The sequence below is a fragment of the Schistocerca gregaria genome, chromosome 2, assembly GCF_023897955.1.
Source record: "Schistocerca gregaria isolate iqSchGreg1 chromosome 2, iqSchGreg1.2, whole genome shotgun sequence".
NCBI lineage: Eukaryota > Metazoa > Arthropoda > Insecta > Orthoptera > Acrididae > Schistocerca > Schistocerca gregaria.
Window position 1 is genome coordinate 837,511,555 of NC_064921.1, and position 14,917 is coordinate 837,526,471.

At 42.3% G+C, this 14,917-nt stretch overlaps 1 protein-coding gene and 1 non-coding gene across 2 annotated transcripts in view; both read left to right on the forward strand.

The window, feature by feature from the left end:
* The window catches only part of LOC126335190 (uncharacterized), a 412,008-nt gene that overhangs the window by 250,032 nt on the left and 147,059 nt on the right, over window positions 1-14,917 (forward strand). The window lies entirely within an intron of this gene.
* Window positions 419-493, forward strand: Trnas-cga (transfer RNA serine (anticodon CGA)). Its single transcript has one exon. It is a non-coding gene; the product is annotated as a tRNA-Ser (tRNA).

Consider the following 14,917-nt stretch of genomic DNA (forward strand, 5'->3'; position numbering starts at 1 on the left):
GGTGTCCACGATTGGCCTGCAGTGTCTCCGGATGCAAATCTGATCGGAAATGTTTGGTGGTATATTAAAATGAAGCTTCAACGAATGCCGATGTATACTTTGAAAGAGCTGTCATATCAAATTAGGACGATATTGAGATCGTTATTGAGAGAATATACAGAAAATCTCGTGAAAAGTATGCCAAAAAGGTGCCAAGCTATAATTGATAATGGTGGCCATTGGATTAGCTATTAGGTAATGTGTATTTATTAATACCATGTATTTTCATGTAAACATATATTTATAATAGAATGAAAGTTTCACTCTGCAGCGGAGTGTGCGCTGATATGATACTTCCTGGCAGATTAAAACCGTGTGCCGGGCCGTGACTCGAACTCGGGACCTTTGTCTTTCGCGGTGAGGACGGGGCGTGAGTCGTGCCTGGGTAGCTCAGTTGGTAGAGCACTTGCCCGCGAAAGGCAAAGATCCCGAGTTCGAGTCTCGGCCCGGCACACAGTTTTAATCTGCCAGGAAGTTTCATATATTTATAACAGGGTCTCTTATTTCATACAGATAACGGAGTACACTTTCTTGTGGAACTGACTGTATGTTCCATAACAAGACTAAGCGCAAGAACACCATGACCGAAACACTTCGGTGTTGCATTTAATTTTGGAAGCAAGAAATACTTAAGCTTTCAAAGAAAGTCATAATTCTGTACGACAAAGAGCTCATAATAAAACAAATATTTTTTTACCAGTTTCTGTGGAAACGACCATGATGAGAAAACACGAAAATGTTGTAGGAGCTTGTATGGTGTTACTCTTGCTGTGGGTTGACCATCATGTTCATGATCGTCGGTACCTCAGCCCTTTGTGAGCGTAGACTTTGTGTAGAAGATTATTTGATTCTCAATGCCGAAGTACTCCAATTCAGGGTTGTAACGGAATGTCTGACACATAAATAATAATTTATACTTTCGCAAGTTCGCGTGGAGAAACAGCGTTCGCGTGGTACACTTATCACTAACTCAAAACTGAGCACTTTCTTAACTGCGAAAATCTTCTAACTTGAACAATAGGTAGCCTTGAAGCAGCAACCAAAAGAATCTCTCTTGATATTGACACAAATCACTGCAAAATGAAGGAAATTAACTTGACTATAGTGTGGTTATTCAAGAAATTAATTGTAACCCATGTCCTTTTTGCTTTATATCACGTAATATTTCAGCAATTTGAAAAAAGAATCTGCCGTCTCGCAAATGGGCGGCCAACAATACTAATTACAACTCGCGCTGTCCGGCTCGTTATTAACCTCTGAAAATTTGTGCAACTAATTGTTACACGCATCTATGAATGCTAATGCTACTGAAATAAGTGATCTGGTTACCAATACCAGCATATATTTACCAGAAATACGTTACAAGATACATACGCTGTCATCCATGTCTTCGTGATGGAAGAAATGAACCAGAGTAAAATAATTATGAAAATCTATTTCTATTGTTTTCATCGTTCATTACTAAAAAAACGTAAATTATCAAGAAATATCGATACTTCTTTCCATATACATCACAGTGAGATATTTAATATTTTTACTTACTCTTTTGTACACAGAATAGCTGTTCGCTTTTTTTACTTAAATATTTCGTGTCAACCATAAATAAATGTTTCTCCTTTCCAGAGAACGAGTATATGCACCGCACAAAAATTTTGTTTATTATTAATGAGTTAAAATTGCTGCAACGGAAGGCAAAATACCTTTACATTTGCAGCGACATCCATACCCTACAGGCCATCCCTACAAACGACCTTACTTTCTCTTTCCATTTCATGTCGCTATTCAACGTTACGCCTACACATTTAACTAACATGACTGTGTCATGCATCACACCAGTTGTTCTGTATTCGAAAATTACAGGACTCCTTTTCCTACAAATCTGCATTATCTTCATTTTGACACACTTAGAGAAAGCTGTCATTCATCATATAAAATAGAAATTATATCTGACTCAGTCTATATACTGTTACATTGACTCAGACATGATACTTTAACGTGCACTACAGCATTATCTGTGGACAGTAGCAGGTTGCTGATCATTCTAACCTGCAGATCGTTTATGTATACAGAGAAAAAGATGGGTCCTACCACATTTCCCTCATGCAGTGCTGTCGCTCCGATGAACACTTGCCGTCTAGGACAACATACTGGGTTCTGTTACTTAAAAAAACTCCATCCCAATCTCATATCTGAGAACCTGCTATGTACACTACGGCTGTTGAAAGAAATATCGATATATCGTTATCTATTCCAAAAATATCGATACATATCGGCGATATTTCTTTACCGACATATCGATGTGGAAAAGGCAGTATAGAGTACCGATGTTTTTATTTTATATTTTTTTTCGCAATTTTTGGTAAATATTTGAAACTGTTATTTTTAATTGTAGTAGAAAATAATCTTATTTTCACTGTGTGAAGGAGTCTAACTACTTTTTCAGCTTTCATCATGTACAGTCTTTCCTTTAGACTGTGTGAAGCAAGTCTAGATGGCACGAAATAGTAGTCCGGTAGCATAGTGGAGTGGCGGTGTGAATGGAACAAGATATCCGATGTGAAGAAATAACACACCAGTTGCACTTAAAAATAAAAATGAAAAGAATTTTTAATGCAACTAGTGTGTTATTTCTTCACATCCACATTCTTCAAATACAGTTGCTGAAACTGATGAACAAACATCTAAATGACAAGATTGGTCTTTGGCGTGGGCGGAGACGTGTGAGGGAAATGCTGACGTAAATGACGCTTGGAGCTACCAGCAGATAGTGCAACGTTAAACTTCACCACGCAATTTTGATTCTACGACTGCTGCACAGCTGATGTTTGCAGAAATGGAAAAAAAATAATAGTGAAGTCGACAGGAAGTGTTCCAGACAAATCCGATATGTAACGAAACCGAACGACCTTTTATTGTTTCTCTTACCTGCAGTTCCCATTATTGGCAAAGTGTTTATGGCCAAGCACGAACAGCCATCATTTTCCTTTCAATTCTTGCCTTAAGGGGGATAAGCAGGATGCTAGCTTATTGAAGTACAGAATATCTAATAAATCAATGCTTAAATATACAGATCTAAAACAGCTTGCATATTTTCAATGTGCAGTCGATATTTATTTGCTATGTCGATACCTTTTCCAGCAATATATCGGTATATGATGGCAGATATTGATGTGTTGTCTTGAGCCCAGAGACTGGTTTGATGCAGCTCTCCATACTACCCTATCCTGTGCAAGCGTCTTCATTTCCAAGTGCCTACTGAAAGTTACATCCTTCTGAATCTGCTTAGTGTATTCATCTCTTGGTCTCCCTGTACGATTTTTACCCTCCACGCTGCCCTCCAATACTAAATTGGTGATCCCTTGTTGCCTCAGAAAATGTCCTACCAACCGATCCCTTCTTCTAGTCAAGATGTGCAACACATTCCTCTTCTCCCCCAATTATATTCAGTACCTCCTCATTAATTACGTGATCTATCCATCTAATCTTCAGCATTCTTCTGCAACACCACGTTTCGAAGTCTACTAGTCTCTTCTTATCTGAACTATTTGTCGCCCATGTTTCCCTTTCTTAGATGGGAACACTCCATACACATACTTTCAGAAACGATTTCCTGAAACTTAAATCTATACTCGATGTTAACAAATTTCTCTTCTTCAGAAACATTTTCCTTGCTATTGCCAGTCTACATTTTACATCCTCTCTACTTCGACCATCATCAGTTAATTTGATCCCCAAATAGCAAAACTCCTTCACTACATTAAGTGTCTCATTTCCTAATCTAATTCCCTCAGCATCATCTGATTTATTCGACTACACTCCATTATCCTCGTTTTGCTTTTGTTGATGTTCATCTTACATCCTCTTCAAGACACTGTCCATTCTGTTCAACTTCTATTTAGATCCTTTGCTGTCTCTGACAGAATTACAATGTCATCGGCAAACCTCAAAGTTTTTATTTCTTCTCCGTGGATTTTAATTCCTATTCCGAATTTTTCTTTTGTTTCGTTTGCTGCTTACTCAGTATATGGACTGAGTAACATCGGTGACAGGCTGCAACCCTGTCTCACTCCCTTCCCAACCGCCGCTTCCCTTTCATGCCTCTCGACACTTATAACTGCCATGTTGTTTCTGTACAAATTGTAAATAGCCTTTCGCTCCCTGTATTTTACCCCTGCCACCTTCCAGAATCTGAAAGAGCATATTCTAATTAACATTCTCAAAAACTTTCTGTTAGTCTAGAAATGTTAGTAACGTTAGTTTTCCTTTACTTAATCTATCTTCTAAGATCAGTCGATGGGTCAGAATTGCCTGACGTGTTCCAACATTTCTACGGAATCCAAACTGATCTTCCCTAAGATCGGATTCTTCCAGTTTTTCCATTCGTGTCAGTATTTTGCAGCCGTGACTTATTAAACTGGTAGTTCGGCAATTTTCACACCTGTCGACACCTGCTTTTTTTGGGATTCGAATTATTATATACTTCTTGAAGTCTGAGGGTATTTCTCCTGTCTCATAATTCTTGCTCACCAGATGGTAGAGTTTTGTCAGGGCTGGCTCTCCCAAGCCTATCAATAGTTCTAATGCAATGTTGTTTACTCCCGGGGCCTTGTTTCGACTCAGGTCTTTCAGTGCTCAGTCAAACTCGTCACGCAGTATCATATCTCCCATTTCATCTCCGTCTAAATCCTCATCCATTTCTATAACATTGCCCTCAAGTACATCGCCCTTGTATAGACTATCTATATACTCCTTCCAGCCGGCCGTGGGTGTCTCGCGGTTCTAGGCGCGCAGTCCGGAACCGTGCGACTGCTACGGTCGCAGGTTCGAATCCTGCCTCGGGCATGGATGTGTGTGATGTCCTTAGGTTGGTTAGGTTTAAGTAGTTCTAAGTTCTAGGGGACTGATGACCACAACAGTTTAGTCCCATAGTGCTCAGAGCCATTTGAACCATTTTTTTACTCCTTCCACCTTTCTGCTTTCCCTTCTTTGCTTAAAACTGGGTTTCCATCTGAGCTCTTGATATTCATGCAAGTAGGTCTCTATTTTCCAAAGGTCTCTCTAATTTTCCTATAGGCAGTATCTATCTTAGCCCTAGTGAGATAAGCCTCTACATCCTTACATTTGTCATCTAGCCATGCCTGCTTAGCCATTTTGCTCTTCCTGTCGATCCATTTTTGAGTCGTTTGTATTCCCCCTTCATTCACTGCATTTTTATATTTCATCCTTTCATCAGTTAAAATCAGTATCTCTTCTGTTACCCAAGGATTTCAACTAGCCATCGTCTTTTTACCTACCTGATCCTCTGCTATCTTCACTATTTCATCTCTCAAAGCTACCCATTCTTCTTAATGAATTATGATGTGTATAATGATATTTTTCTACACATCGATATGTCGGATTACCCATATTTTTAAAAATATCAACAGTACTATTGTACACTAGGACTCCTCAGACATGTGCATCTGCATATGTAGAAAACCACTGTACAGGGCATGGCGGAGGGTACTTCGTATCAGTATTTGCGGTTTTATGTACTACAACATTCGTGTGCAGAGGGAAAACTGGCTATGTAACACAAGACGCACCCAATGAGAAAATTTGTTCCACAAAGTTGCACACCACCCTTCTTTCATTCAGCTGTGGGCTTTCTTGATGAGTAGTTACAGTTACAGCAAAACTATTACGAACTCGTGTCTCTACTAAGTGAGTGTATCAGTAGCTTTAAACGGCCTGAGAGATGTCCCCTCGGAGCTTATCCTTTGTGGCTAGAGAGGATGTCTGACTGAAACCTTGTGATATATCAGACTGTGCTTCAAGTCTAACACAGAGATATCTTCACGTCCTTTCGGCCTGTGTGGCCACTGAGTTCGTACTTAATAGCTGCGCTTTAATTGGTTTGCGGCTGGGGGCGCAACGAGTAGCCGACAGCCATGATGGAGTGCTCCTGCCGCAGACAGCTGAACTGATGGCCGACAAGCAAACCACGATCCAGTAGTTTAATGTCGGAAATGTAGCGGAAAATTGGCCGCAAATCATTGCACTGCTATATTTTTGCACGTTAATTGCCTGTAGCGCGCAGCTCTGTCGTATATACAGTATCACCTCTTTGGGAACTAATGTTCACATTCATTCCGAATTTTCTACCCGTTCCAAGTTTGCAGTAAATTTCCGTGGACTCTTGTTACATGCACACTGCCCTAATTACATACCCAATACGTAATTCTAAATATATGTAATGAAATTATCTTTTCTCCACTGAAATGTAAGATTAATATTTTAACATGGCTGTCGCCTATATATGCTGGATTCACATTTTTATTTATTTTTATTTCCATTTCTAGCGTTTCGCAGCTCATTTGAAAAAAAATGGAATATTTTTGGATCACTTTGTTGCCGTCTGTCCGCCCGTCCAATTGCTAAAGGCCTCATGCACGGGTGGACGTACCAAGTTGAAATTTGTGTCACCTGCTAAGGACCACGATCTCTTGGCGATGTAAAATATTGAAGCTTCTAAGTCAATGCAGTCGCCGATACGATCATTTATGCCACTCATTGTGATAATCGCGAACTCAATCATCAAAACCTTTAAGGGTACTTCCTGTTGATCTAGAATCATTAAATGTGCCAAGAAGTAAGATTTCACAGTACAAGTAAAGGAAAAAATCCTAATATAATTAATTCTTAATTATATCACATGAAAAAAACATCACTTTTGGCACTTGTTATCCGACGTTAAACATGAAATTAAAAAAATCTATAGTTCTGCATTCAGACTGACTTGGTCGCAATGCTAAAAGTCAAACATCAAGCAAGGAATGATTTCTCATAACGCGTCGATCTTGATGTGCGTCTGTACTACGTGAACTTCTAGAGCCTGATCCACGGGTGTGGAAACCTTCCACAGACCATCACTGAAAGCAGCGACAGTGTACAACATGTACAGCCATCAGTCGTTACTTCCTTCCAGATTCCCACAAGCTCATAATGCGACCTTGTACCAATGGCTGAAGTTGTCATCAGGAGTACGTTCCTGTCGGCGGGGCATGGTAGCAACCCGAAATGAATATCGCACACATTGCTCACCTCCAGGACTCAGCACAGTTACTGCATTCAGAGACAAAACAGAGGGCGCACAGACTGGCATTCTGAGCGCCATCTGAACTCCGACGACCGTGACAAACGAACCACTAACAGTACAAAACCTCAGTACGCACATTGTGCTGTCGATTGTTGTGCTGCCTGTTGAATACTGCAAAAAAGTTTAATAACGTTACGCGGAGCGCGAACAGCGCTCCAACGATAATTTTTATATGGACCGACCACGACCGTGAGAGACTTACTCGCTCTGATTGCAACGGCGCATTATTCCGTGAACTTATGATTTCACAAAGAATGAAAGAGAACATCGGAGTTCTTATTCTAGACGTGTATGGGTGCGTTTGGATGTAAGAGGGCTATTCGGAAAGTAAGGTCCGATTGGGCGAGAAATGGAAACCACAGTGAAGATCCACTGAACCCTTGCACAGATGTGTCTCCGGTGTGCCCGTCTATCGCGTCATGTCGCTCTTTTCCGTTATGAGCGCACGTCGATCACGTAAAAGGTGCCTAGAAAATAGTGTCTCCCGCCAAATATAAGGTCCTGGTGAGACATTTCGCCTCATGTTATGCAGTCCACATGACTTAACTGTCACGCGTTTCTTCCTTCACGACAATTCTCGGCCGCATTCTGCAGGGGCAGTGAAGATGCTCATGCAGCGTTTTCGATGAGGTGTGTTTGATTAGCCACAATACATCCCGTCAATGGCTCCCACTGACTTTCATCTCTGCTCACATGAGCCGCTGACTATATAGACAACTTTTTGGCACACTGACGAGTTGTAGATCAGCATACAGGATTGGCGGAAAGCACAGGCGGTTGCCTTCTGTGAAGAGGGTGTTGTAAAGGTGGTACAACACTATGATAAATGTTTAGTTTGGATCATAATGGATCATATGTCTCTAAGCACTATGGGACTTAACATCTGAGGTCATCAGCCCCCTAGACTTAGAACTACTTAAACCTAACTAAGCTAAGGACATCACACAAATCCATGTCCGAGGCAGGATTCGAACCTGAGACAGTAGCAGCCACGTGGTTCCGGATTGAAGCGCCTAGAACCGATCGACCACAGCGGCCGGCTGTCTAGTTCGGAGCGGCGACTGCAGAGTTAAGTAGCTACAAGCAGCTGGAAGGAGTAGATAACTGATTCAAATAAAACATTTTTGATATTCGCAGTGTTTTCCATTTCGCCACCGATTGGACCTTATTTTCCGAATAGTTCTCGTACTTTTTTGTGTAATAGCTAACGTTGCTGTAGCCACCACTAAAGGAATTTATCTGAATGTAAAAGTTACATCCGTATGTGGACGCTGTTTCAGTTTCGGTTGACGTCATAGGAGAGGGACCTTTTGTAAATGTTGAAACTTCCTGGCAGTTTAAAACTGTGTGCCGGACCGTGACTCGAACTCGGGACTTTGCCTTTCGCTTTGTATTGTTATTGAAGAATATAATTATAATTTCAAGGTTCGTTTGTTACCATTATTTGAATACTTTGCCCTTGGTATCACCATGTATTACTATCAATAGTTTGTGGATCGTAGGGATGTGTGCAGGACAGACGAGTAGCACGAACCTGCATCAAGGTCATTGCCCTGTTTGGGGAAATTATCATTACGTTTATTTTCTTCTTTCATACAATACGACATTTACCATCAACTCTCCACTTAAAGCGCTACACTTGCGCACTTGTGGACTCCCTGCTGCCCATAAATGTGAGAAGTACTGGACGAACAAATTTTCTAGATCAAAGCAAAAACATTATCTGCCGGAGTCATTTCAGATACCTTGCCCAAGACAAGCTGGAGCTACATAAGAAATTATGAGCAACTGTCTTCTTTTCTTTGTTTTGCAAGAATTTCAAACTAGAAAATGAAAGTCTTTCAACCTCTTAGCAAATGTATGGTTTTCCAATCGATCAGCAGATACAACAGAACGTATTATACCCAGGTGCCACTGGACGATCAGTGAGGGTGTTCCACTTTTTCCGGCAGTGTATATCCATTGTACGAGTAAGCAGAGTCAGGGCTATTTCCGACACAATGGATACGATTAAGGTGCGGTATTCGCCGTGTGGGAATACTGTCGCCCGACCGAACCTGGGTTGCCAGCTACGTCCGCACTTCCAGGGAAACGGCCTCTCCGCCTTCGACGCGAGAGGCGACAGGCCCTGCTGTGGAAACCTGCAATTACGGGCAGTCAGGAATCCTCGCTCCTCCCCAGCATTCTCCGCGGCCGATGGCCTGTCGCCCTCGGCACCTTCTGCCGCCAAGGGTGAGGCCATTTCTCCATCCTCCGCGTTCCTGTAGGCTCTTCTGCTGGCGCGTCTGCCTTACGCCCGACTCCTGTCTTTTCTGCTTGTTTTCCTAGAAGGCAGTTATTTCCTCAGTACTCTATAAGCAGATTCATCCCTACATTTTACACTGAAGCGCCAAAGAAACTGGTATAGACATGCGAATTCAAATACTGAGATACATAAACAGGCAGATACGGCTTTGCTGTCGGCAACGCCTATACAGGACAACAAGTGCCTGGCGCATCTACATCTACATGACTACTCTGCAATTCACATTTAAGTGCTTGGCACAGGGTTCATCGAACCACAATCATACTATCTCTCTACTATTCCACTCCCGAACAGCGAGCGGGAAAAACGAACACCTAAACCTTTCTGTTCGAGCTCTAATTTCTCTTATTTTATTTGGATGATCATTCCTACCTATGTAGGTTGGGCTCAACAAAATATTTTCGCATTCGGAAGAGAAAGTTGGTGACTGAAATTTCGTAAAAAGGTGTCGCCGCGACGAAAAACGTCTATGCTGTAATGACTTCCATCCCAACTCGTGTATCATATCTGCCACACTCTCTCCCCTATAACGCGATAATACAAAACGAGCTGCCCTTCTTTGCACCCTCTCGATGTCCTCCGTCAATCCCACCTGGTAAGGATCCCACACCCAGTTGTTACATCGGTTACTGATGCTAAAATTGCAGGTTATCAAGATTTAAGTGAGTTTGAATATGGTGTTCTACTCGGCGCACGAGCGATGGGACAGAGAATCTCCGAGGTAGCGTTGAAGTGGGGATTTTCCCGTACGATAATTTCACGAGTGTACCATGAATGTCAGGAATCTGGTAAAAATTATAAGTGTGAGCATGCAGACCATTCAACGAAACATCATCGAAATGGGTTTTCGGAGCCGATGGCCCACTCGTGTACCCTCGAAGACTGCACGACACAAAGCTTTACGTCTCGCCTGGGCCCGTCAACTCCGACATTGGACCGTTGATGACTGGCAACATGTTGTCTCGCCGGACGAATCTCGTTTCATATAGTATCGAGCGGATGGACGAGTACGGGTACGGAGACAACCTGATGAATCCGTGGATCCTGCGTGTAAGCAGGGGACTGTTCAGACTGATGGAGGCTGTTATGGTGTGGGGCGTGTGCAGTTGGAGTGATATGAGTGAGACACCTGATACGTCTAGATACAACTCTGACAGGTGACACGTAAGTAAGCATCCATTCATGTCCATTGTTCATTCCGATGGACTTGGGCAATTCCAGCAGAACAATGGGACACCCCACACGTCCAGTATTGCTGCAAACTGGCTCCAGGAACACACTTCTGAGTGTAAACACTTGGCTATCAGACATAAAGATTCTTGAGCGTATTTGTGATGTCTTGCAATGTGCTGTTCAGAAGAGAACTCTACCCCTCGTATTCTTACGCATTTATGGAAAGCCCTGCAGGATTCATGGTGTCAGTTCCCTACAGCACTATTTCAGACAGTACTCGAGTCCAAGCCACTTCTGCGTGCTCGAGGGGGCCCTACACAATACTAGTCAGATGTACCAGTTTCTTTGGCTCTTCGGTGTATATGTCCCTCTGATGTCACTTTATGGTTGTAAGTTGCCATTCCTTTTAAAACTCGTATAGGCAGATTCATCCCTGTATTTTACATGTCCCTCTGATGTCACCATATGGTTGTAAGCTGCCATTCCTTTTAAAACTCTAATGTTCATACATGTTATGAACACGATTTATTACCTGAGATAAAGGATTTCGAAAGAAAAGTACGGATTCGCCACGAGAAACGCATACTTAAAGGTAAACGCAGATGCTAGACAAGCCTGCACTTTGCACGGTTGTATTTGATCACGAACGGCACCCGTGCAATGTACTGAATACGTTTCAAGTGTCAGTCGTGGTCAGTACAGTATTCTGTGTAGTTGCGAATGCATTACGTCGGAGCTAAGTGAATTCGAACGTGGGAAAATGATGTTACAGTCCTCCCTCGGGCATGGGTGTGTGTGTTGTCCATAGCGTAAATTAGTTTAAGTTAGATTAAGTAGTGTTTAGACCTAGGGTCCGATGACCTCTGCAGTTTGGTACTCTAAGACCTCACCACAAATTTCCAATTTTTCCTAAATTGTTTGTGCTCTTATTGTCGGTGCTTCGGGCCGGCGGCGGTGGTCTCGCGGTTCTAGGCGCGCAGTCCGGAACCGTGCGAATGCTACGATCGAAGGTTCTGTTCCTGCTTCGGGCATGGATGTGTGTGATGTCCTTAGGTTAGTTAGGTTTAAGTAGTTCTAAGTTCTAGGCGACTGATGACCACAGCAGTTGAGTTCCATAGTGCTCAGAGCCATTTGAACCATTTTAGGTGCTTCGGTAAACAAAGTAGCCAATGTGTTTAGTGTTTCAAGAGGTAAAGAGGCATAGTATCGAAGATTTATACTGCAACCAGGGATGGTGGTAAACTTTCATTCCCTAAGTCGCAACGCGGAGGAGACGGTGTGTTGAGTGAGAGGCGGTCGTTGCAGAGGATCGCGACGAAAAATAAGAGGATGACATTAACGATAGTTACTGCAGCTGAAAGTCGCACTGGCGATCCCACTCAGTACGACAACAACCCGAAGTGTGAGTTGGAATCCGAATCCTTTCATGAGTGACACAGATGCCCGTAAGAGGAGAACGTAGCGTCGAGGCCATAAGACAGACTACGGAGGAATGGAAGAAAATCATTTGCTCGTATGAGTCTTGTTTCACACTGTTTCCAACTTCTGGCGGGGGTTCGGTGAAGATTTAGGCAGCAATATCATTGTATTCTGTCGGCCCCATGGTTATTCTGCAAGGTGGCACAACTGCCAAGGATTATATGACCATCATGGCTTACCAGGTCCACCCCATAGTGCAATGTCTATTCCCCAATGGTGATACTGTGTTCCAAGGCGACAGACCGCTCTTCAAACAGCTCGTGTCATCAGGAAGTTGTCCTGTGAACATGAGGATGAATTTTCGCATCTTCCCTGGCCACCACTGTCACATAATCTCACTATTATTGAGCCTTTGTGGTCTACTTTGGGAACAAGGGTGCGTGATCGCTATCGATGTCCCTCGTTGTTATCTCACCTTACCACTATTTTGTAGGAAGAATGGTGTAACATTCCTTTTCAAAACATACCGCACTTGTATTCTTCGTTTCCCAAACGACTGAAAGCTGTTTTGAATGCCAACTGCTTTGCTACACGGTATTAGGCATGATAATGTGTTGCGAGTGTGTTGTTTCCATATTTTTGTCCAACCCCTGTGTACCTCCAGACAGTGAATAAGACTCATTAATAAAGCGATCTCACTTTGGAGTAGCAATGGGTCATGGTGAAGCTTACGCAAAGCGCCAACGAGAGGGAGGCGAGGCTACTTGGAATAATACAATTGAATACTGAATCTTAACTTCATAGTATACAGCGTCAGAGTCTACTAAATGGCACGCTACAGACTAGATTTCTACAAGGACAAAAGTTTTTGTCGTCTGTTACATACACTACTTAATAAACTGACAATAGAGGCACTATATTTCAGTGTCTGTGTTTACGGTGTACTGTGCATGTATGTCCAAAGGAGTAGACTCTGTTATGATCTACGGCTGTATGAAGTAGAACTAGTATACTCGGAATTGCGAATACGGTGAGACTTGAGCTGCACAATTTATTAGCGGTGCATCAAAACCTGTTCCGGACAGGACATGAACCCGGATTTCCCGCTTTAAGGGAGCATAGTTGCTGTGATTACCGCACAAGGACGTTGCATAGTACACCGTGAACACAGACACTGCGGTATAGTATTACATGCCTAGACAGGGTGCGAAAGTTTCTATAGATAAAAGGCAATCTCCTGACTGAGTGACTGATTCATCATGATGATTTACACGACACCGCTTCCTCCGTCTAATATCTCCAAAAACTGCATCAGCGCCAACGTACCTGTATTGCTGAAGTCTCTTACAAAAATAAATGCAAGCGTGGTGCGCATGAGCAGTTTCACCCCGGTGCAAAATGCAAAGTAAGTGTCTGTAACACGCTTCAAACGAAACCAATATTAGGAATTCAAACGTGGAACAAAATACACGCGATAGAAGTGGTAGGCAAAGGATAAGTTGTAAGCTAATGAATTCGCGAAGTCCAAATGTGTAAAAACCCAACATAGTACACAAGCACAAAATCCATCCCACTGGAGTTGTGAGGTCCGTTAATTGCCAATCGTCAGCGACCCGGCTGTTATTGTTCAGCGTCCATTGTAGGTGTCCGTCCATGCGAGCTGAGTAGAGAAGATTGCATATTGTCTTGGTTTGAATAAAATTGTTTGTTGCTGGACCAATGAGTTAAATAAAACATTATTTTGTTTGATATCTCTGACCGTCCACTTCCGATTGAAAATCCATATTTCAGACCGATAAAAATCATCATGAGGAAGATGGAGCCAGATTTGTTGATTGTAATAATTCAGAAATCTAGAGTTCGACTTCCAATTAACTACTGTTTCTTAATTATTCTTTCATGTTAAACGTATTTAAGATGTATTTACGCTTCTTAACATGAAATAGTTGGGTGTCTGAAAGGCTCATGGCTACGCTGTTGTTTGCGTCGCACTTGTAACCGTAGCTTTCGAGTGTCACCGGTCGAAAGGAACGAAACAAACCTGTCCTACAATAGAGGCCCAATTTGCTAGTTAAAACGCTTTTCATTGATGCTCTCTTTTTGACAGCGGCTTACATTTATACAGAAAATACTCCCTTACAGCCTAAAAATCACAGTATCTCATATTCACTGTCTAGAAAGTCATCGCCGTAATCGTTATTTGAGATCTTAAGAAATGTGAACACGGGAACCTTTATGAACGAGCGTAAAATGTCTTGGATCCCACTGGTAAACTGTTACCCGATAAGAAAGCTTGTGATAAGTGATTGAATGCACAGTTGTAGCACTAACACCGTGCAAATTAACAATTGATATAACTTTTATGCCCGCATCTCGTTGTCGTGCGGTAGCGTTCTCGCTTCCCACGCCCGGGTTCCCGGCGGGGTCAGGGATTTTTCTGCCTCGTGATGGCTGGGTGTTGTGTGATGTCCTTAGATTAGCTAGGTTTAAGTAGTTCTAAGTTTTAGGGGACTGATGACCATAGACGTTAAGTCCCATAGTGCTCAGAGCCATTTGAGCCATTTTTTATAACTTTTATACGGCTGTCTGTTTCGAACAAAATCATTATGCGACTTTTTCGTACTCAGTCGAGATTCTGAAAGGTCACCAACGACTCTAATTTTATATGATTTAAAGTTTTCAGTCCACTTACACACGTTCCCATATCTGAAACTCTTGACACAATTCTTGAGTAACTTTCGATTTATTTCAACAACCTTTGGTAACAAAAATCTTATCGGTTAACATTCCTCTAGTGGGGTACACGGTTCTAAAGAACCTGACCAAAGTTTAAATAAGCAGAT